The sequence below is a fragment of the Crinia signifera genome, chromosome 2 (assembly GCF_055691185.1).
Source record: "Crinia signifera chromosome 2, ASM5569118v1, whole genome shotgun sequence".
Classification (NCBI taxonomy): Eukaryota; Metazoa; Chordata; class Amphibia; order Anura; family Myobatrachidae; genus Crinia; species Crinia signifera.
The window spans coordinates 113779784-113804197 of NC_139218.1; the positions used below are offsets into that span (position 1 = coordinate 113779784).

The 24414-nt window shown below is 46.1% G+C and overlaps 1 long non-coding RNA gene across 1 annotated transcript in view; it reads right to left on the bottom strand.

Moving 5' to 3' along the window:
- LOC146058822 (uncharacterized) overlaps positions 1 to 23164 on the bottom strand; it is a 36008-nt gene extending 12844 nt beyond the window's left edge. Inside the window, exons 1-2 of the long non-coding RNA XR_014469975.1 lie at positions 22987 to 23164; positions 22210 to 22292 (exon numbers count right to left, since the gene is read on the bottom strand). This is a non-coding gene — a long non-coding RNA (uncharacterized LOC146058822). The remainder of the gene's footprint in view (positions 1 to 22209; positions 22293 to 22986) is intronic.
- Between the last annotated feature and the right edge of the window lie 1250 nt (positions 23165 to 24414).

The following is a 24414-nucleotide window of genomic DNA, read 5'->3' on the forward strand; positions in this document are numbered from 1 at the left end:
ACACCGCACTTGTTAAATGGTATATTGCCATTTTTTTCCCCATTTCAAAACGTTTAAGGCTGCAGAGGGAAAGCGCCAGAGTTGCTTTACCGGTTAAAGATAACCGGTATTTCAAAACGTTTAAAAAGCAGAGTCCTACACGTTTCAGAGCCGTTTTTTATGCAGTGAGAATGGCTCTGAAACGGTATTTAGTAAAAACAACAGATTACAGACCTATTTACATCTACCACATTCTTTAAGGCATTTATTATATTACCATCCTCCTTTCCCACCCACATCCCTGTAAAGACATTGTTACCAACGTGAGAACAATGGGGGTTATTCTGGTTCACTCCTTCTGGCAAATTCCTTCTCAAATGGACAAAAAAATGTGCACTGCAGGTGGGGTAGATGTTACTTTTGCAGAGAGAGTTAGATTTGGGTGGGGATTTACTTTAAATTGAGATCTATATTGCAGTGTAAAAATAAAGCAGTCAGTATTTACCCGGCACAGAAACAAAAGACCTCACTCAAATCTAATTCTCTCTGCACATTTGACATCTGCCCCCCTGCAGTGCACATGATTTTGTCCATTTAAGAAGGAATTTGCTAGAAGGAGTGAACCAGAAAATCCCCGTATATGCCTCAGTCTCATTGTTCACCTGCTACTCACTGAGAAAGAAGGGTTTTCTAGTAACTGGAGCTTAGTTCCTGGGGCCGTTTGTGCTCCCAAAATCAGCAGATAAGGAGTTCTGAAGGTTACAACTTTCAATGATTGTCACTGGTACACGCACTCATTGGGATACCACTATATCCCCATGTATGCATAGCATCTTTAAAGTGGGTAACACCTGATCAGAAGCAGGAGGAAACTGGCTGAGATGATGTTCAGTGCACTGCCAGAATCAACTAAGGCCCAAACCTCCTGGCCTTCAATTTGTGCCATCAGACAGAACATGAGGCTTTCAGCTGGGGAAATGCTCTCAGCAGCCATGATGACCACCAGTGGAGTATCCTTCCCTGTGCTGCAACCCACTGGCTCATCCTGCTTTGGGTAGACTCTGTGCATATGGCTAGGCTCTCCACACTCAAAGCACACAACATAAGGTGATTTCTTAGATTTGACAATGGGGACCTAGGTTCTGAGCTTGGGTACTGGTGGCAACCCTTGTTTGGTACTGATCAGTGTCACAAGGGTCATGTACCTCTCAACTATTACCACCAACTCCTCAAAGGTCTAAGCATCAGTGTGTAAGGTTCATTGCTGAACTGCCAAGTTTAACACACATATAGCATAAACTAGAGCAACCATTTCCCCCACCAGCCACCGGAGGATTTAGGGGTGGGGTGCCAATCCACCCCTGTCATTTTCTGCCTATTTTGTTTTCAAATAAAATTTTCTTTACTGCTTTGGATACTGTTAACTGGCACTAGCCAGTTGCATGGCAGCTGCTGCGGAACAATGCTGCGGAGCTTAGACTCCTTGAGCTGTGGTGCATCCTTAAGCTTCCTGCATCCTGTCTGTTCTGTTCCCATGAGTGAGTGTATGAGTGTATGAGCGTATGAGCAGGTGGATAGTTTTGACAGTGGTGTAGGAGATGAAACAGATGAGGTAGACTGAATGTATGAGTGAGTATAGTGTGGGCTGGTGGACAACATGGAGTGTCGGGAGAACAGACAGGAGGTTGGCTGTTCCGCTAAGAGGTATTAAATGTGTCTGGCTCCTATATATATACAACATGTGAAAGCTGTCTGCAGTCATTGCATGTTCTGCCAGGGATTATGTCTGTGTTGTGACCTATACTCTTGTGTTCTGTTTTGCCATATGCTCTGCGCCTCTTCTATGTTTGGGGGGTTTAGCTGCCAGGTATGATAATGCTGCACACTGTTCCTATGTTTTGCTATAACTTTATAGAAGCATCTCCTGTGTTTTTGATACACCAAATCACCACAGGGTTGAGTTTAAATTCAAGTGGGTTAAAGAACATTGGTCAAATCTAACCGTAACCACCCTTCCTCCCAGTGCCTAACCCTAACCCTGCCTTCTGGCAGCCTAACCATAACCACACATTTATTTTGGATATCCCAACTCACATCTTCTCCACAGCCCGCTCTCCTGGCAACAATGTTACCGCTAATCAAGGTGCCCCCCTCTTTTTTTCCTGGATTTGCCCCTGCCACCCACTGTGCAGAATTTTCATCCAGCTGCAACCAGGCCTTAGTCAGGCTACCTTGGCTAGTTGAACCCTAGGCGGCTCAGCTCGGTTCAGCCGCCAATCATGGAACTCCTGGGCTTTACTGGTGCCTGTTATCCCAACCCTGCTGAGTATAGCCTTTTTCAACACATGGTAGTAGCTCGACTCAGCCACTGGCAAATCAACATACAGTACGCTCTCTGTGGCTCACCTGTGAGACGAGCTAATCTGACTGCCAACTCCCACCCTGACCATTTTAAATGACCAGCAGTATGCTTAATCATGCGCAGAAATACATGCAACATTTGGATTTAAGGTTGCTATGCGATGCGATGCAATTTCATCCAATTTTGCCAGTGCAGGAATCCAAATTAATCATCTGTTTATTTTACCTTACTAAAGGCTACTATTAAAGTTATTGATGGTATTTTGACAGATAAAAAAACTTATCTTGAAGGTTAAATTTGTGCAACAATAAAGTTTGTTTCATTCCAATAAAAAAACTGCAGTTCATCATTTCATTATCCGAGTAACTCTGAGGTGATTTTGAATGCATATAACCCTATACAGTAATGGATTTATATTACTATCAAGTGAGAATATTGTATGCGCAAGGTATTGCTGTAGAGGAGATGGAGCAAGTGGCCAAAAGGTGGAAGAGGCGAGAACGCAGCTGCTGGTCGAAAGCCTGGCTGTTGAAGAGGCAATCCTTGTTTCACACCGCCCTACTCTCCGAGTTGTGGGAAAATAACCCTGAAGACTTCTATAATTATCTACGTATATATACGTACACTTTTAGGGAACTGTTGCTATTGGTGACGCCCCTAATACAGAAAATAGATACTGAAATGCAGAGATCCATCACTGCGAATGAACGCCTTGTAGCAACTTTGCGCTTCTTGGCCACAGGACGATCCTTTGAGGATCTTAAATTCTGTACCCGAATATCAGCTCAGGCTTTGGGGAGGATTATCCCAGAAACTTGTGATGCTATTTATCAAGTTTTAAAGAAAAAGTGTTTCAAGGTATGAATGTAGTTTTAGTTTGTTTCAGTTTTTTTTTTAATAAAGGCCTTTTCGTTTAGTGATCCCAGTGGTTTCTAAACTGGGTGTCCATTGCTTCCTGTGGTGATGCTGGGCAATGATAGAGGTTCTGTGGCTTTCTTATCCCTATTTTTCTCTCACTCAGTACTATCACAGTCATCCATCAGCAATGTCCCTGGCTAGCATCCCACTACTACTGCTGCATCCTGCCTTTGCATTCCGTTGAATTTAAATGTGCACAGATCCTTAACCCAGGGCCGGTGCAAGGCACCAGAGTGCCCCAGGTGGGGAGTGCGCCCTAGCGCTCACCTGCTCTATGCAGCGGCTCATCACACCCTCTGTGCACTGCTGCTATATGTAGCTGGCTCCAGTGTAATCAGCAGGTTATGTGGAACAGCAGCTGCTGCTGTCGCCCCTCCCACCTCCTTACCAGGGAGCGAAGAACATGTTGAAGTGCAGTGAATGCTTGACAGCGTGGGTGAACATCTCAGCAGAGGTAGAGGTGCTAGCTGTGCGAAATGTCCTCCTCGCTTCCCGCTCCCCACATATGCCGAGTGTACCCAGAAAATGGTTGTGAGAGAGAGATTATGGGCGGAAGAAGACGCAAGGAGCCTGGATGCCAGGCACAATTGCAATGTTAAATGCCGGTCACGTGATATGGGATGCCGGTCACATGGTACGGGACGCCGACCACGTGATGCGGCACCCGATCACGTGAACAAGGACACTGACGTCCTCAGGTGAATACACCTGATTAAACAGGAAGCACCTAATATGCTAATGAGCACAGTGAGGTCCAGGTTAGGACCAAAAATACATGTGACACACAAGCAGGTTTCTAATTGGCTAATGAACATAAATAAGTATGATCCAGCTAGGACATTTAGGTTGGCCTTGATAAAGCTGTGTCAGACAGTGAAACGTTAGCGTTGGCATGAAATCCAATTTGAAATGCTTGTTAGCCTAAATGTATTGAATGTGATATAGACTGATATATCACTGCATTATAGATCCCTGCAGCATTAGGAGAAGTAACCCTGCTCTGAGGGAATATAAGAAGAGGTAGTGAGGTGTGTGGAATTGATCACACCCTTAGAGAAAGACAGGATAAGATACATAAAATCCTGTTTGTAAATATATACGATATACCCTCCTAGATTAATATACAAAGTGCTATAGGGATATCCCCTCTGATCATTGTATAAATAATCCCAATCATTACCACAAAAGCAGCCTCTTCTATTGTTACATATATGATACAAAATTGAGTGTGGTATATAACAGGGTTGCCGACTTTCAAATGCTCCTCTCCGGGAGAAGCCCAGAGAGGAGATTTTCATTACCCATTTGGGGGGCGGGACTTGACTGTGATATCATTAAGCCCCGCCCCATTACAGGAAATAGTCGCAATCACTGATCTCCATGGAGGGGGCAGGGATTAAAGACACGAGTGTGTCATTTTAGCTCCGCCCCCTCCTCTGAGACCCGCGGACTGCGGCATTTAAATGCCGTGACTGGGGGGCTCAGTGGGGGTCCCCCTGATTCCGGGAGGGTTGCCCACCCCTTCCGGGGGGTGGGAGGGGGACCTGATTTTCGGGAGACTCCCGGTAATTCCGGGAGGGTCGGCAACCCTGGTATACAGTATAACACATTCAACAAACCAGCAGATGATACTGAAGGAAGCTGCACAAAATATATGAGTGCAATTTACCTAACACACCAGTAGATGGCACCAGAGGTCTGCAGAATGAATGTTTTGGTGTATACTGATCAAACAGAGGAATATTACGTGGGATTTTACAGCATAATCTTTGTACTGTCGGATATATAATCAGACATACATAATCTGTGAGGAGATTATCCCATCAGATCATAATATCACTGGCTATAACCCAGCAAGCATTTTTTTCAGTTGGATTTTTGTGTGATTTTATCACACTAATTTCCTTTCTTTAGAGCACACTGAATGTATATGTGCATACCTCCTAACTGTCCCGCTTACTGCGGGAATGTCCCGATATTCGGGGACATTCCCGCGTCCCGCCCGGGGCCGCCATTGTCCCGCAGTGGGGGGGGGGAGACAATTGGGAGACCCCCAGCCTGCCAAGAATAGTCTATTCAGCGCCGACGAGCTGCAAAAACGGGGCGTGGTCGGAGGACGTGTCATCCACGAGGCCACACCCCTTTTTTCGAGGCCGCGCCCCCTTTTCGGGAGCGTGCGAAAGTCCTGACCTCCCAACTACAGAAGTTGGGAGGTATGTATGTCTGTATGTCTATGTTTTACCTCTATTTTTCACTGGAATTGTCATTCCCATATGACAAATATTGGGAATCTTAATGATGAAACGAATAAAAGCTATATTTTAGTACTTTATTGAAAATCAATGCATTCCCCACCAAACAGCCCTTCTCTCTTCGTCTCAGAATTTCCAAAATCTGTGATTTCACAAGATCAGATTTCCCCTATGCCTGACTGTGCCATTTTCCCCAACTCCCCCTGTGCAGCATCACCGCACCACTCTTACTCACGTAGTGAGAATATACAGACAGCTTTGTATGTTTTGTTTGTTTTCAATTTTTTATGATTCTTCTTTGCTTCCAGCAAGTGTTTTTTTACATTTGTTATCATTCATTTACAATGTGTAGCAAACATTTCCACTGAGATTTGTTATTCTGACCATTGCAGAGTAATAAACGAGATTTTCTTGTCTGAATTCACATACTGGGACATTACTTTCTTCTCTTACACACGTTGAGCGCACGCCTTGTACCCCCCCATCTCGTTATAGTATATACTGTGTGTATTTATACTATTTGTGTGGGGGCTCTGTATCTGTATACTACATGTGTGTGTGTGTGTGCAAAGGGGGTCTGTGTATACGTATACTATTTGTGGGGGGTCTATGTAAATATATACATGTGTGTGTGTGTGTGTGTGTGTGTGTGTGCATAGGGGGCTGTGTATATGTATATTATGTTCAGGGGGCTCTGTATATGTATACTATGTGTGTGTATGTGTTGTCTTTGTGCATGTATACTATGTGTGTGCATGTGTTGGCTGTGTGTATGTATACTGTGTGTGTCGGCCGTGTGTATGTATACAGTGTGTCATGCTTGCCTACAGTCTCAATATGGATTGGAGGCTCATAAAAATTATTGTGTGTAGCATAACAAGTAATGGGCATTATGAAATGCGGTATACTATGTAATGGCTGTGTGACGTGTAATATGTATTACGGTGTAAATTTTTGGTTCGCCTTCGGCATGCACTGTCCCTATTTTGATAAAATCTGGCAAGCCCTGGCATAATGTGGAATGGGCATTACAGTGTGTGGAATGGGCATTACAGTGTGTTGCATTATGTGTGATGGGCATTATGGTGTTTGGTATTATGTTGGGTGGCATTGTGTGGAATGGGCATTACTGTGTGTTGCATGTGTGATGGGCATTATTGTGCATGGCATTAAGTCTAATGGGCATTACAGTGTGTGGCATTATGTGTAATACTAGGCGATGATGGACATGCCTAGTAGGCGGTGATGGACACGCCCCTCCAATGGTGCACCCTCTAAGAAAATGGGCTGCGCACGCTTATGATTCCAGGTGTGCCACCATGTATCATGTATAATTCCAGGGGTACATGTCTATGTGATGCAATGGGATTTAGCACACCCCCACTATCCACGTCACCCCGAAGCATGGCAAGTGCAGCGAGCCTCGCGAGGGGACGCGGAATGCATCCTCCCAACCTATTCATACCCCAACTATCCACTTCAGCGTGGAGTAGATTTTATAAGTGTGGCGAGCGCAGCGAGCCCCGTGAGGGGACACAAAATACATGTAAAGTAAACCGCATCCCCTCGCCATGCTTCTGGCTCAGCACTTTATGAAGTCAACTCCGTGCCGACATGGATAGTGGGGGTATGAAAAGGTCAGGAGGACCCGTAATGCATCTGCTCACCACGCTTCGGGCTGACGTGGATAGTGGGGTTGTTTTAGGAACACATTCACACCTGCCATATCATACATCTGAGACAGCAAAGACAACTGGATTTTACTTAATAATTAAGAAGAAAATATCAAATTAACAAATTACAATAATAACAATTAACCAAGAACAAAGAAAATAATAAGAGTCATTCTTCTGGTTCTGCATCAGCCTTTGGAAGAAGCGAAAGTGCATAAATATTACGTTCAAAAGTATTTTCTCAGCCCAAAGTCTTTCGCCAGATAAATTCCTGTTAGTAGGAGTCCAGATTCTGGCACGCGGTGCCTCTTTGACGCTTGTTGCGCCATTTACAGGATCCCAAAAGGCTCTCAATCTTCTGTGTGTGTGAACACCAGTCTCTGGATCAACGAAGTTAAACCTGTGGTTCACACGAGCATGGTGGTACCCTGCCTGCTCCTGGACCGCCAATACGGCGTTGGGGCTGTGCCATTAGGTCCACGGTGCAGGCCTCCTGCATCAGGTTGTTGTATAGCACCGTTGTTTTATTTGACAACTTGAGTTGTCGCTCACAGAAACTGATACTTGTGAGCTCCTTCACCCATGAATAAATGAAACGTATCAGCGCAAGGAAAGGTAAACGGCAACCTGGGAACCAATGTGCCGCACAGAGACTCACCTTCTTCTGACACGTTTTAATATGGCATCGCCACTTGCACTCCTTCATACTTAAGCGCATAGGGTGGCCATTAACAAAAGTTTGTGTCACTGGCAGCAAATGCTGCTGCTGGACGAAAACCACTGCCTTCTCCTCTGTCTGCGGCAAGGTGAACATTGTGACAGGTTCTGCAGCCATTACGCAGTTACTTCTTCTTCACCTCTGACTGAATCTGACGGAGCGGGAACACTACGCTACTTCAGACTGACTACGCTATCTATGAGCACTACGCTGATTCTGACAGCGCCGCTACGCTAACTGCGTAACGGGCGCTGTGCTAATATACAAGTACCACATTAACTAGTGAGATTGCATCGCATCGCACGGCACGAAAACTTGCCATGCGATGCGATTTCACTACGCCTGCGTACGTATGTTAATTGGGCGTCCTGCAAATACACAAGTAGCTTTTTTTCTTACTGCAAGGGTGCCATATCAGTCAGGCAGTGCTGCCATGTGTGCCGTATAATTCCAGGGGTGCAGCCATGGTTTTTATCTAATTCCAGGGGTTCCACCATGTGTTTTGTCTAATTATAGGGGTGCTGTCTTGTGTGCTTTTGTTTTTGTTCTTTTACTTCAAGGGTGCTGTTAAGTGTTTTGTATTAGTACAGATGTGTTGCTAAGTGTGCTGTATAAGTATTAGGTATTTTTATGATAAAAAAAAAAAAAGATCAAAAATCAAAGAGAAAACCCAAAGGGTGGTTTTGGCAAAACCAATCCAGATCCAAAACATGAAGGGATATCCAGATCCAAAATCAAAACAAGAAAAATGTTGTGTGCACACCCCTAGTATATACTATATATACCTCCCACTTCCCGCAGAACGTCATGGGCCATACTCCCACAGTACCTAAATGGGGCGTGGCCGGGAAGGCAGAATTATAAGCCACGCCCCCTAATTTTGGGTGCGCGTCTTCGGCGCGCACTTATGTCCCTCTTCACTGAGCCTGGAATTTGGGAGGTATGTATATAGCTTGTGTTGTGCTGAGGAGAGAGGCTGCTGCACTGCAGCTCTGTGCAACAAGAAGGGGAGTTCCGGCAGTACTAGGACATGGGTCCACCAAGTACAGGGCTGTATGAAAAGTAGCCACTTCCCCCCTCTTTATGCCACTGTCTAGAATATTTGCTCAGCTCACATCCTATACAGGGCTGGCTTGTGAGTAAGCATTTTATAGTAGCCTTAATTGTAAATTGCCATGATAGCACTAGGCAAAATATTTTGAAATGAGAGAGACAGAGAGAGAGAAGGAGAGAGTATTAGACAGAGAGAGAGAGAGAGAGAGAGAGAGAGAGAGAGAGAACTGGGCGCAGCAGCAAGTGTAAAGTATAACAGACAATGCTATCACTATATAAAATAAACAATAAACAGCACAATATATTTCAATTTTTATCAATTTAATTGTGTCAGTTGTTTTTGCTACTGACTCCTTATTTTTATCAATATAAGATTATTTTTGAAATATTGAGTTTTCTAAATTTAGAAAGCGTTATGTTTTGTGTGCTTTAGTTCCATATCCTGCCAGATGAGCCGCATAAAAAACTTCAATATCATACTGAATTTTTGCGTATATTTCATTTTGTTGCTATTTTGAATTTTTTTTTAAATGGGGTGACATTTAGAGGGATGAGAGATTCAGAAAGAGAGAGATTTGGTAAGAGATCTCCAGTTTTTTAAAGCGGCAATCATTTGTAGATGATTGCAACTTTAAAAAAACTGGAGATTTCTTAGCAAATCTCTCACTTTCTGAATCTCTCATCCTATTAAATGTAACCCATGACATCCAATGGCATAAACACTTGCACAATCACATAAGTAGCACACACTATGCCAGGTTAGTAATGATATTATATTTTATGGATTATAATGAAACAAAAACACTTTTAATATTGTTTTAAAATGTTATAAGAATATTTCTTTCCTGGAATTACAGATATTATTTTTTGCCAGCTCTCCCAATTGGTGGATACATTTCTTCTCTCTTATTTCTTATTTAACTATTGTCAGCGAAATCCTGATGTAGCTCTCTTTTTTCAATCTTATGGTGACTTTTATCCTCCCTACAGGAAAGAACACATTGGCCCTTATTCACATTGGCGCGTACGCATGCGAATTCGCGCGTTTCACCCTGCTACCCCCATTGCGCATGTGCAGCTAACGCACTGCGCATGTGCAATCTAATAAAAAAGTATTCGCAAGCAAACTTTCGCGTAGATTTCTCCGTGCGAACGAGTGCATAGGTAGTAGGCGTGCAGTGGGCGTTAGCATGGGCGCGACCATTATAATGAGCAAAAGTGGGCGTACACATGGGCGTACACATGGGCGTACACTATGAGTGGTGGGTGTGCTTTCGCATGAGTGCAAGAGGGATTGTTCCCCTCAAACGCAAAACTTTTCGCCAGCTCAAAGCAGGTTTTTAGTTTCGCACACCTTGCTCCTTGTAATGTGCTCATTCGTACGGAGCAAACACACGCACGAAATGGATAAATCAATGGGTAAATCAATGGCACCTGCACACTATTGACCCCAATACATGGTTGATTTCATGAGACAATTAACTCAGCACAACTTCTGATTGCATACCACCAGCAATCAAGTGTTAGCAGATACAAACTTCTTCTGTTGCTAAAGTTATTTTGACCAAACCAATGCGCTACAACCAAACAAATCCCACCGTTAGCAGACTGAGGTGAGTGTGCGTACGAAAATGTGTGGGTGCGAGCGACCAGTTACACGTACGCGCAATGATAGTCCACCCCCCTTTTAAGTATGGTTGCGTGCGAATGATTTCGCAAGCACTATAGGCGTGCCTTCGCCCGATGCATGCGTGTGGTTTTTTTTGGTAAGAGTGCTTGCGAATGTGCATGCGAGCGCATTAACCTGAATGAGGCCCATTGTCAGCAAATACAGTAGTAGAAATAACATGTATGCCACTGTCAGAGACCGGCCGGGCAGCGCTAGCGCTGCTCCGGCGGCCTCTGTACGGCGCGACGTACATGTTGCTAAGCAACATGGACGCGGCCGCGTCATGTTGGTGCGCCGCGGCGTCACCAGGAGATGCCGCCGCGTCACTAGCCCGCATCACTCCCCGGGCGCTCACTCGGCGGCCGGAATCCAGGCACCGCCTCCTCCTCCTCGGCTTCAACGGTTGCCTAGGCGACGGGGGGACGCCAGGCAGCCGTACGGAGGAGGAGGGTTCACACGCTGCCAATAGGAGACATTTCTGAGCTCCGGCAGCCATTTGTCCCAGTCCCTATTTAAACGCAGGGATGGGACTGTTTGGCGCCGGTTATAGCTCTTGCTTCTCAGAGTGTTCCTGGTTCCAGGTCCTGCTGTGATTATCCTGCCTTGTCAGCTCTTCGTCCAGTCTTGGTCCTTACCTCCCCGTGCAGCTCCAGCCGAGTGGATCATCCCATTATCTGCAGTATTCCATCCTCTCAGATAAGTGGGAATTCTCTTACTTTGTGCTGGGTTGTTATTGTCGGTATTGTGTCAGCTTTGTGTATTGTTACACCTGTGTGCCTTGGCACTTCCCAGTTCGGGAGTCAGAGTCATTTATTATTATTGTGTCAGCTTTGTGTATTGTTACACCTGTATGCATAGGCAGCTCCCTGTTTAGGGTTCTGGTCATCTGTCATTATTATATCAGCTGCACTGTGTATTGTTCCACTGGTGTGTTTGGGACTGCACCCTGCCTGGGTTCAGACCCCTAGTAATTCCTGGGTATCCTTTCCTTGGTATACTTTTGTCCAGGCTTCCTGTTATTTCCCTATAGTAGTGGTATCCTTACATCACCCCTTCGGGAGCTGGTCAGTCCTCGCCTCCGGGTTTTAGCTAGGTTTGCCCCTTGTTAATCCTTGACCTTGGCGGCGGCGTTGTCATCCATAAGACCTGGTGGCATCGGGGGCGGAGCCTGACTAACGGGCTCTGCCGAACGCGGCTATTAAAGGTGAAGCCTAGCTAAGCACGCCTCCGCCAATTTCAGTCGGTGACAACGGAGTCAGGGGTGGCGAGGACACCCGGCGACCCTAACATTATAACCGGCCAAACACACTACTCAGGGAGTCCCGGTGATCAGCCATGGACCCTGCCCAACAGGCCGCAACCCACAATTTGGTGGGTCAAATGCACACTATTACCCAAAGATTGCAGGAGCTTACACTCAGGGTTAACACACATGAGGAGAGGGTACATGGGGCCTTATCCTCCGCAAGAAACCCTGAACCAAAGATAAATCTCCCAGATCGCTTCTCTGGGGATCGTCTGCAATTTTATAACTTCAGGGAGGCCTGTAAGCTATATTTTAGGCTCAGACCGCTGTCCTCTGGCTCTGAGGCCCAACGTGTGGGTATTATTATTTCTCTCCTCCAGGGGGATCCTCAGACGTGGGCGTTCGGCCTACCTGCTACAGATGAGGCTCTCTCCTCGGTTAATTCCTTTTTTAAGGCAATGGGGCTATTGTATGACGACCCAGATAGGGCCGCATCTGCTGAAGCTAATCTCCGTGCACTGCGGCAGGGGCCAGGAACTGCCGAGGTTTATTGTACCCATTTTAGGAAATGGGCCATAGATTCAGGCTGGAATGATCCAGCGTTACGTAGTCAGTTTAGGATTGGTCTGGCAGAATATCTCAAGGATGCTCTGGTTCATTACCCCACTCCCACTTCTCTGGATGAGATCATGCAATTGTCCATTCGTGTAGACCGGCGCTTTCGGGAACGCCAAAGAGAAAGAGAGTCGGGGGTGCTCCCCTCATCTGCCTCTGGGGATTCTTCGGAGGTTACCAGAGAAGAACCCATGCAGATAGGAGCAACCCGTCTTTCTACCTCTGAAAAGAATCGCAGGAGGCTCAAGGGTTTATGCCTTTATTGTGGGGGACAGGGTCATCGTGCTTTGGTTTGTCCCTTGAAGGCGGGAAAAGACAGGGCCTAGGTGAATTCGGGGGGATTCACTTGGGCCTATCTCGCTTTAACCCCATAGACTCGATTATCATGCAAGTTACTGTTTCCTTTGGTGGTCAGGTGTTTGAGGTTCCTGCCTTTTTGGATTGCGGCGCGGCCGGTAATTTCATGGATGTTCACTTGGCCAACTCGCTAGGGTTCGATCCCCTTCCCCTTGGGAGCACCCTTTCTGTTTGTGGTCTGGACGGTCTCCCGCTCTCCAATGGCAGTGTTACCTCACACACTCCTCCTGTAAGACTCTCAGTGGGAGCGCTGCATTCTGAGGAGATTTCTTTTTATCTCTTCCAATGTCCCTGGGCTCCATTAGTCTTAGGTTTGCCGTGGTTACGGGAACATAATCCCTGTATAGATTGGGCTTCAGGAGAGATCACTCAATGGGGGTCTTGTTGTATTGATAAATGTCTTTCGTTACCCCTCCGGGTTACTCGCCTGGTCTCTCCTTCGTTACCCCTCTCTTATAGGGATTATTCAGATGTATTTTCCAAAAAAGAGGCTGAAACATTACCTCCACATCGGCCTTTTGACTGCGCCATTGATCTCGTCCCCAAATCTAGACTTCCCAAGGGAAGATTGTATGCCCTTTCGGGTCCAGAATCACAGGCCATGGACCTGTATATCAAAGAGAGTCTCGAAAGGGGTTTTATCCGTCCTTCTAAGTCCCCCGTGGGGGCGGGTTTTTTCTTTGTAGAGAAGAAGGATGGATCATTACGCCCATGTATTGACTACAGAGCTTTAAACAAGATCACCATAAAAAATTCTTACCCATTGCCTCTCATTTCTGTTTTGTTTGATCAGATTCGAGAGGCTATTGTTTTTTCCAAAATTGACTTGCGGGGAGCCTACAATCTCATCAGAATTCGACAGGGAGACGAGTGGAAGACAGCTTTCAATACCCACTCAGGCCACTATGAATATCTGGTGATGCCTTTTGGGTTGGCCAATGCTCCCGCAGTGTTTCAGGATTTTATTAACGAGGTGCTTCGTCCGTTCCTGGGCTTATTTGCAGTTGTATATCTTGATGATATTCTGATTTTTTCTAAAAATCTTTCTGAGCATCGGCAACATGTCCGCATGGTCTTGCAAAAACTGCGGGAGAATCAGTTGTACGCCAAGTTAGAGAAGTGTGAATTCGAAGTTCCTCAGATCTCTTTTCTTGGCTATATTATCTCACCCAAAGGCTTCTCTATGGATCCATGTAAAGTGCAGGCCATCCTGTCTTGGGCTCGGCCTTCCAACCTTAAGGCGGTTCAAAGATTCCTGGGGTTTGCCAATTACTATCGGAAGTTCATTCGGTCCTTTTCTGATATTGTGGCTCCCATCGTCGAGTTGACCCGTAAAGGGTCGGATCCCCAGAATTGGTCCCCGCAGGCCATGGAATCATTCAAGAAGTTAAAGAGTGCTTTTTGTTCAGCTCCCATTCTCCATCACCCTGATCCCAGGAGTCCATTCTTGATAGAGGTCGATGCCTCGGATATAGGGGCTGGGGCGGTCCTCTCTCAGAAGAGTGAATATGACCAAAAAGTTCATCCATGTGCGTACTTTTCTCGCAAATTTTCGGCAGCAGAAAAGAACTATGACGTGGGTAATCGGGAACTTTTGGCCATCAAATGGGCTTTTGAGGAGTGGCGGCATTGGCTGGAAGGAGCGAGGCATACCATAACGGTACTTACGGACCATAAAAACTTGGCCTATATCGAGTCGGCTAAACGTTTGAATCCGCGACAAGCGCGATGGGCCTTGTTTTTTACTAGGTTTCGATTCATCATCACCTTTAGACCTGGTCCTAAGAACACCAAAGCAGATGCGCTTTCCCGGAGTTTTTTAACCACTCAAAGTGGTCAAATGGATGAAACTCCCATAGTTCCGTCCTCGATCATCATGGCAGGATTGACCCAAGATTTGGCTTCTCGTATTCTTGACTCTCAATCCTCAGCTCCTCAGGACACTCCTCAGGATCGTCTTTTTGTGCCCAAGAACCTTCGAGAACGGGTCCTCAGAGATTTTCACTCCAGTAAAGTCACTGGTCATCTAGGAATCACCAAAACCCTGGAACATCTGTCCCGAGCAGTTTGGTGGCCCACCATGAAGCAGGACGTTTCCCACTTCGTTTCCTCTTGCTTCATCTGTGCTCAGCATAAGTCCTCTCGATCTTCTCCTGTGGGTCAACTTCTTCCTTTGTCTATTCCGGAAAAACCTTGGTCCCATATTTCCATGGATTTTATTGTTGACCTTCCCTCATCCGCCCATTTTACTACCATTTGGGTTACGGTAGATAGGTTTAGTAAGATGGCACATTTCATTCCTCTGCCTAAACTCCCCACTGCCAGGGAGTTAGCCCAGTTATTCATTATTCACATCTTCAGGCTTCACGGTCTCCCTGTGGACATAGTGTCGGACAGAGGTTCCCAGTTTGTGGCCCGGTTTTGGAGATGTTTTTGCTCTAGTCTAGGGATACAGGTCAGTCTCTCTTCCGGATATCATCCACAGTCCAATGGACAGACGGAAAGAGTCAACCAAGCTCTAGAGCAATATTTACGTTGCTTTGTGTCTAAATGTCAGACCAATTGGGCAGATCTGGTACCATTGGCCGAATTTTCCTATAATAACGCCTACCATGTGGCGTCTAAGAGCTCGCCTTTTTTATGCAATTTTGGCTTTCATCCCAAATGTAATTCATTCGATATTCCTGGGGAGAAATTTCGTTCTCCCTCCGCTGTGGTGTCTGCTTTAAAAAAGGCTTGGAAGAAAGTCCACCTCGCTCTTAGACAGTCCTCAGCACGGTCTAAAGTCTTTTTTGATAGACACAAGAGACCATGTCGTTTTAAGGTGGGCCAAAGGGTCTGGTTGTCGACTCGTCATATTAAAATTCGCCAGAAATGTCCTAAACTAGGACCTAAATTCATTGGTCCATTCCACATTATCAAACAAATCAATCCAGTAGCCTTCAGGCTACAGTTACCCAGGTCCTTAAGAATCAATAATGTCTTTCACTGTTCCCTGCTCAAACCCGTCTCGCCATCGTCTCACTTTAGGCAGACTTGTAAGCCAGTTATGGTTCAGGGCCATGAAGAGTTTCTGGTCGAACGGGTCTTGGATTCCAAAGTTTCTCGGGGCCAATTAAAATTCCTGGTTCACTGGCAAGGTTTCGGGGCCGAAGAGAGATCTTGGGTGCCCGATAGTTTGCTTCATGCTCCCAGATTAAAGTCTGAATTCTTTAAAAGATTTCCTTCTAAGCCTGGCTGTAAGGGTTCGGTGACCCCTCCTCAAGGGGGGGGTACTGTCAGAGACCGGCCGGGCAGCGCTAGCGCTGCTCCGGCGGCCTCTGTACGGCGCGACGTACATGTTGCTAAGCAACATGGACGCGGCCGCGTCATGTTGGTGCGCCGCGGCGTCACCAGGAGATGCCGCCGCGTCACTAGCCCGCATCACTCCCCGGGCGCTCACTCGGCGGCCGGAATCCAGGCACCGCCTCCTCCTCCTCGGCTTCAACGGTTGCCTAGGCGACGGGGGGACGCCAGGCAGCCGTACGGAGGAGGAGGGTTCACACGCTGCCAATAGGAGACATTTCTGAGCTCCGGCAGCCATTTGTCCCAGTCCCTATTTAAACGCAGGGATGGGACTGTTTGGCGCCGGTTATAGCTCTTGCTTCTCAGAGTGTTCCTGGTTCCAGGTCCTGCTGTGATTATCCTGCCTTGTCAGCTCTTCGTCCAGTCTTGGTCCTTACCTCCCCGTGCAGCTCCAGCCGAGTGGATCATCCCATTATCTGCAGTATTCCATCCTCTCAGATAAGTGGGAATTCTCTTACTTTGTGCTGGGTTGTTATTGTCGGTATTGTGTCAGCTTTGTGTATTGTTACACCTGTGTGCCTTGGCACTTCCCAGTTCGGGAGTCAGAGTCATTTATTATTATTGTGTCAGCTTTGTGTATTGTTACACCTGTATGCATAGGCAGCTCCCTGTTTAGGGTTCTGGTCATCTGTCATTATTATATCAGCTGCACTGTGTATTGTTCCACTGGTGTGTTTGGGACTGCACCCTGCCTGGGTTCAGACCCCTAGTAATTCCTGGGTATCCTTTCCTTGGTATACTTTTGTCCAGGCTTCCTGTTATTTCCCTATAGTAGTGGTATCCTTACATCACCCCTTCGGGAGCTGGTCAGTCCTCGCCTCCGGGTTTTAGCTAGGTTTGCCCCTTGTTAATCCTTGACCTTGGCGGCGGCGTTGTCATCCATAAGACCTGGTGGCATCGGGGGCGGAGCCTGACTAACGGGCTCTGCCGAACGCGGCTATTAAAGGTGAAGCCTAGCTAAGCACGCCTCCGCCAATTTCAGTCGGTGACAACGGAGTCAGGGGTGGCGAGGACACCCGGCGACCCTAACAGCCACAAACAGTCATTGCTATCTAATAAAGGTCATTGTTACAGTGTGAGTCAAATTTTTAATAAAGCTTGTATGTTTATTTAACATTTGATCAGTGGAACTGACAAATCATGTCACCAGCTGATTATACCAATTTACTGCAGGTATTTTGTCAAATATTGTGGTGCTGTAATAGCCCCTGCTGACCCAAACCATTTCAAATGTGTTGCCAGCCAATCAGATGTCATGGACCCGCAGCTGCAGTTAGTGATTGTCCGCCAGACTCAGTGAGGGGTAGCAGATGCTTGCTCTTCATTCTCGTTCCCTCAGAGACAGAATGCTGTAGCGTCAGCAGCAGCCCAACTCTAGCTTACAAACATACTCTTCTTCAGCTTTGAAAAAAACAAGTCAAGCTATGAAAGTGAGTAATGAAGCCTGCACAAGAAGCAACGTGTGCCAGCAATCTGAGGGATGCTAGATCGCTCAGCACACAGCGATGACCATCGATGTGTCAATGATCTGGCAGGGCCAGTGTTCTCTGGTGAGAACACTGGCGATCTACCTAGATTTATACTGCATGTAGTGAGGTGCAGGGCTGTGAATCACCATCGCCAGAGCCAGATTAAGGTCTAAATGGGCCTGGAGCTGAATGATCAAGGGCCTATTATGTGCAATAATAGGGGTTGTGGCCAGCACCTAATAATGTGGGTGGCGTGACCTGTGTTCTGGTTGGGTGGACTGCTCATAGGTGTGTCTGTATTTGTGTAACTACTTTCAACTAATTATATATGCCTGGAAGAGGCAGGGGGCTGGCATAAGAAAAATGCAGGGAGATACAGTATATTGGTGGGTGCACTCCAATGGTGCACCCGCAGGAAGTCAATGTACTAAGATACTTGCGGGGTGAGGCGGCACTGCAGTCATAAAAAAAATACTGAAAGCCGAAACTTGGTAGACAACATTTCAGCACCTTTTATCTGGTCACCTAAGTTTACCACACCATATACCCCTTATACAAATCATGCAACACAATAGTAACCCCCTTATACTGTACTTGCCTCTTACACATTATGCCACATGGAATGAGACAAAATTCACACTATGGCACACAGATTGAGTCACAATTCACGTTATGCCACACAGATTAAGGCAAAATTTACATTGTGCCACATGGATTGAGCCAAAATACACTACACCAGGCATATCCAAACAGTGGCCCTCCAGCTGTTGTGAAACTACACATCCCAGCATGCCTTGACATATTTTTAGCATTCCCTAATAGCAAAACTGTGGCAATGAATGATGGGACTTGTAGTTTCACAACAGTTGGAGGGCCATAGTTTGGACATGCCTGCACTATACCAAACAGATTGAGCAATAATGCACAATATGCTTCATAAATAGAGGCAATGACGCGCATTAAAAATTTACACCATAATGCCCATTACATGGTAAAACACACACCATAATCTCCATTACGTATTATGCCAAACACCATAATGCCTATTAAAATTTATGCTACATAAGTGTTGCTTACCTACATGTTCATTGCCAGGGGTTCCATGTTCATTGCCAGGGGTTCCATGCTCATTGCCATGTGGGATTACATGCTCATTTCCAAGGGGGATAAATGCTCGTGGTAACTTGGGGACAGCCGCTGGGCAGAAATGACAGCCATTGACAGCCGGGCAGAGAGCAGGGGGCTGCCTGGCTGTATTCAGAGCACTGCTATTTGAAATAATACCCCTTTCACACCAGAAAATGCAGGGACTTACCCGGGAATATGGTCCCAGGATCATTCAGAGACATTCCCGGACTGGCCTCTTTTACACCAGCCTAGTCCCTGCATTTTCTGGCGTGAGGGGGAGAGAAAACCACCCCTCCCCCCTTTAAACAACCAGCTATATCTTCGGAACCAACTGACCCATTAAGGGCCGTCTTAACAATCTAGTGGGCCCCTGGGCAAAATAATTTTTAGTGTGGCGGGAGATCCGGGCAGCAGCTGTCAGCGGCATCTGTCCAGGCAGAGGCAGCGGCTACTCATCGGTGGCGGCGGTGATCCAGGCAGCGGTGGGGCTGGGAGTTTGATGTAGCGGTGTGTGTTGGGGATCCGGGCAGCAGCTGTCAGCGTTGTCTGTCCAGGCAGCTCGCTCAGAACTTGATGTAGCGCTATTTGCTGCTGGGCGGGAAGGGCTGCAGATTTTGAAAATACTGGCCGGACACTGATTGGCTGAGCATCCGGCCAATCAGCGACCGGCCAGACTTTTCAAAATCAGCAGCGATTCCCGCCCGGAGGCAAATAGGGCTACATCAAGGTCTGAGTCGCTGCTGCCCGGAGGATCCCCGACACATGCTGCCCAGATTGCTACATCAAGCCTCCCGCTGCACGGATCACCGCCGTCCCCACTGACAGCTGCTGCCTGGATCCCTGCCACACGCCCTCCAGATCGCTACATTAAGATTTCAGTTCCCTGCTGCCTTGATCACTGCCGCTACTGCTGAGTTGCCGCTGACCGCATCCCCGCCGCCCACCGCCATTTCCCAGCGTGTGTCGTGTTCTCCATTGGGCTGGGCCCCTACAATCCTTGGGCCCCTGGGCAACTGCCCATTCACCTCAATGGGAAAGACGGCCCTGGACCCATTTACATGTAGGCTTCGAATGATTTTGGTCCCGTGAAACTGGGCCGTTTGGTTCCAGATAAATCTGTCCTCAAACAACATGAACAGCCATGAAATTACATTTCAGAACTGAAAAAAAATTGGTTTGCCCGCAATATCTTTAGAACCAATGAACCCATATGGACCACGTATCAGATTGAAGGCCCAGGGATTTGGGCTCGACTGAGATCAACCTCGAGCTTCTGTGATGCCGGAGGGGGAACTGGCAGCCGCTGGAACCGGGTGGAGGTTGGAATTAGCGGGTCCCATGTTATCCTATGGGGAAAAGGTTCCAGGTTTGCCTGGCGGTATCTCCGGTTCCCGGGGGGCTAGCGACGCGGGGCTGGGCTTGTTGGAAAGCCCTGGCCCTCAGCTACAAAAAGGGCCTATTTGTAGAGTGGGCCTGGAGCTGTAGCTCCATCAGGCCCATTGTTAATCCGGCCCTGACCATCGCTATGGCCCCTAGATACAGAGTGATGAAGGGTAATTTTCTAAGTGATCTAGTCAAATTAAGTCAGGTTAGAAAATGTCACAAAATCGCTACTTGTGTAGGCCCCATTCATTTTAGACCTTTCCCCCATGATATTGAATAATACCAGGGTGGATCGTCTTTGGCGTTTTGACAACTATTTATCAGGTAATAAAGATTTCAAAATCTATGTGCTGTTAGGTTGCAATGGTTAGAAAACATGGACAATAACATCTAGCTACAGTAGTTAAAATGAAGCCCAGGTCTGTAAAGATGAAGAATCAAACTTATTTAATTGTGTTCTTATATTTACATACCTAGTAAATAAAACATAAGATTACAAAGAGCAAAACAGTCACATCTATGTTACTTTGAAGTCCCACTTAAAAATAACCAATGTACAGTATGGTGGGTATCAATAAGCACTTTTTTTCTCCTGGAAAAAAAGGCTGTTTTTTGCCCAAGGATCATTATTGGGCTATTCAATTAAAACCCATTTATTTCAGGAGCAAAATTACCAGCTTTCATGCTATAACACATTGGACCTGGGATAAGTTCCTGGACCCATGTGTTATCACGGCTCTCAGGGCTGCCTATCGAGGATTATGTTTAAGGTACCCATCTCCACCCTACAACCATCATCAAACCCCTCTTGGAACATTGTGATTGACCCAGGGGTCTGCTGCACACATGTGATGTATTATTTGGATATGGAACTTTTCTAATATAGTTTTTTTCTTCATGAAACTGTGTGCTGGTCCTTTACTCTCTTATCTGACATGGTTGGGTAAGGGTAGTTTTTGACTATTGATTTATGGACTGTGCACCTCTAAATATTACACTGCAGAGTGCATATTTGTTATAATAAATATATATATATATATATAGATCGATCTATCTATCTATCTATCTATCTATATATATATATATATATATATATATATATATATATATATAGAGAGAGAGAGAGAGAGAGAGAGAGAGAGAGAGAGAGAGAGAGAGAGAGAGAGAGAGAGAGAGAGAGAGAGAGAGAGAGAGAGATGTATACACTATCTAATCATTTTAGCATCCATGTTTGCTACCATATGAGAATGTGAGCATGTACAGGGCACAAACATCGCCCCCCCCCCCCCATGCAGACACGCAGGGGACCAATCAAATCAGAATGAGGGCCTACTGTAAATCATTAACAATGCACACTCCTGCTGTTGGGGGGTGTCATCTGAACTTGCAGTCAAATTGTGACTATATCATCAATGCCTGCATGTTCCCAGCGGAGACAATATTGTTAGCAATATCATTGAGTGTGTATGAACTATATTTTTTGCCTGCGAGTTCAAAGTATATAGCTAATGATATTACTTATGGAGTATATCGTATAGTGCATAGTCCATGGACGTGCAGTGAGGTAAATGGCTAAAGAGTCCCTGGCACTGCCTCACCTGCCATAGACTTTTTACTCCAGCGTTTGGACTATAAAAATGATTAGAATAATAAAAATAAGAATTTTGTTATAAACTATTTGTATTTTTGACATACTTTATCAATTCAAAACACCGGTATATGCGCTAGTATGACAGGAAAGGCTATGCCTCACCTGCCTGACCCCACTGCACGCCACTGGACTGCGTACCCAGCTTTACTCAGACTGTTCAGCAGAAGTCTCCTTCCAGCAGTTTCCAGGAAGTCTGCATTGAGGACCAACAAAATGGGGTGACATGTCCAGTTCCCCCACCATTGTATTCATATGTAAGCCATTGATGTTTACTTTATGCAAAAATCCGAATATCGGCAGTATGTTCTCAACAAATTTTATGGAGTTTAAAAATTAGAGTAAACTTAATTGAAACAATTTTGAACATTGGTCAATAAATATCACTACTTACTTTTCTGCTTTCACAGATTGCACAAGGCAGATGAGGGCCACAGCTGCAAACAGTATCACAAATTTTGCCATAATTTTGGGATTCTAGAAATGTTAAGAACATACAGTACGTTACAGTCACTTTGTATATGCCATATAGAATAAATCCAACCTTGAGGTCTACAAAGAAATAGATACAAATGAAAGCACATTTTAATTCTGTCCTACCTACAGTGCAACATGTTTTTGTTAAGGAGCAAATCGCTCCCTTTTTTTTTTTCTTTTTTTGCTCGGAACTGAATAAAATCCACATTGTTTACATGCACCACCTAACATGTACCTTTATCAGTAGTATGTCAATGGGCGGGATTGTACTAAGCAATTGTGGTACATCCCGAGAGGAGGATGCCCTGGCCATTATGATCCTGCAGATCCCGGTGCTTAGGTAGGGTTGAAGGTACAGACGTCGCAGACTTCTGCCCGGAGGAGGGCACCCCCCAGAGCCACTTCTCCAGCAGGACTGCCTGGTGTCTCTTCATGGGCTGCCCGGCATCTCTACACGGACTGCCTGGCATCTCTACACATATCAGGTATAGTGCAGCTGGCCCGGAAGACGCACCAGATTAATGCTGATCCATCACAGTTTTGCAGAGAGAAGCACATAGGCTACAGCTGGCATTACTGTTTGTGACAGAGTCCCAGCAGAGGGGGTTTGTCCCAGCAGAGGGGGTTTGGTGCATGTGGAAATGCAGTAATGACTCAGAAAATGAATGTCACAGATCTGCTTAGTCAAGCTTACCTGTATGGTGATTCTGCTCTGTGTCTCAGTCTGACTCCATTCATGCTGCCAGACAGTCTGTGCATTGCTGGTTCATTGATTGATTGCACCTGATAGAAATCCTGGCAGAAGCTGGAATCACCTGTAACCCTTTGCTCTCCTGTTCCATGTGGCTCACCTGTTTAGTTCAGACTGAAGTATTCTGGATTCCTGCCTCAGATTGCAGATTACTCTCTGTCATTTCCTCCAATCAATACAAGGCAGGGGGGATAAATATCCTGCTCACAGAGGCAGAACTGACTTCAGCAACTTGTCTTCCTGCTGCATGTTCTGTGCAGTTCAAGCCTGCTTCCTGGAATCCCTGCGTGAGTCTTCAGCGTTCAGCTACCAGAGGCTCTGCTTGTCCGGCTGGTCCAGCGCTCCCGGTCTGGTCCACAAATGGTCCAATTCCTGCTCCAGTTCCTGCTCATCTAGTTCCTGTGTTTATACTCGGTTTTCTTCAGTTATTTGTTATATGCCAAGTCAGCCATTTCAGTTCTGTTATCTCCGTCACCTGTTCCTGTGTCAACACCAAGTCGCTACCCTGTCCTGATACCAGTTTCCTGACCTGCCTGCTACAAGCTATTGTGTGCTACGTCTCTGCTGTAATCTTCCAGTAATCCTGTCATTCAGCTGTATCCTGATCCCAGCCATCCAATCTGCAATCATTCAACCATCCAATCTTTAGTCATCCAGCCATCCAATCTTCAGTCATCCAGCCATCCAATCTTCAGTCATCCAATTGTCCAATCTTCAGTCATCCAATTGTCCAATCTTCAGTCATCCAATTGTCCAATCTTCAGTCATCCAATTGTCCAATCTTCAGTCAGCCAATTGTCCAATTTTCAGGTATCCTTTTCTCTAAACTCAAATCCTGAACATTGCCTTATCCTCCCAGAACTACCGGCACATATCTTGTTTATTTTGAACGGACTGCCATCTTGTTTATTTTTGCAAAGGACTGCTATCTTTTGTTACTTGTTATTTATCAGAGACTTGCATCTAGTTATTATTTGTCCAATCAAGAAGTATTGATCCTGGTTACATTATCTGTTATATGAGTTCCTTCAATAAACCTGTTTGTGTTAACCCATCTCCGGCTGGTCACGCCTCTCTTACTGAGATCCGCACCACTCCATCAATCCACCATCTGACCACTCCAGTCACGACTGATTCCACACACCCATTTCGTGACAGTTTGCTGAAGTCACATGGACTTGGTCAGTGATCAGAGTGTGAGAAGTGTGGGTTGTCTAGATCACAGTACCAGCATGGAGAGACAGATTGATCTTCAGTTCTTACTCACAAAGTTCTGGCAAGACTTATCTGGTTGTTCTTGCAAGCTGCAGCAATCCTTGCCGGCTAATGAATCCTCACGTGTCACATCTGCAGCCGCATGTCATTTGGCCT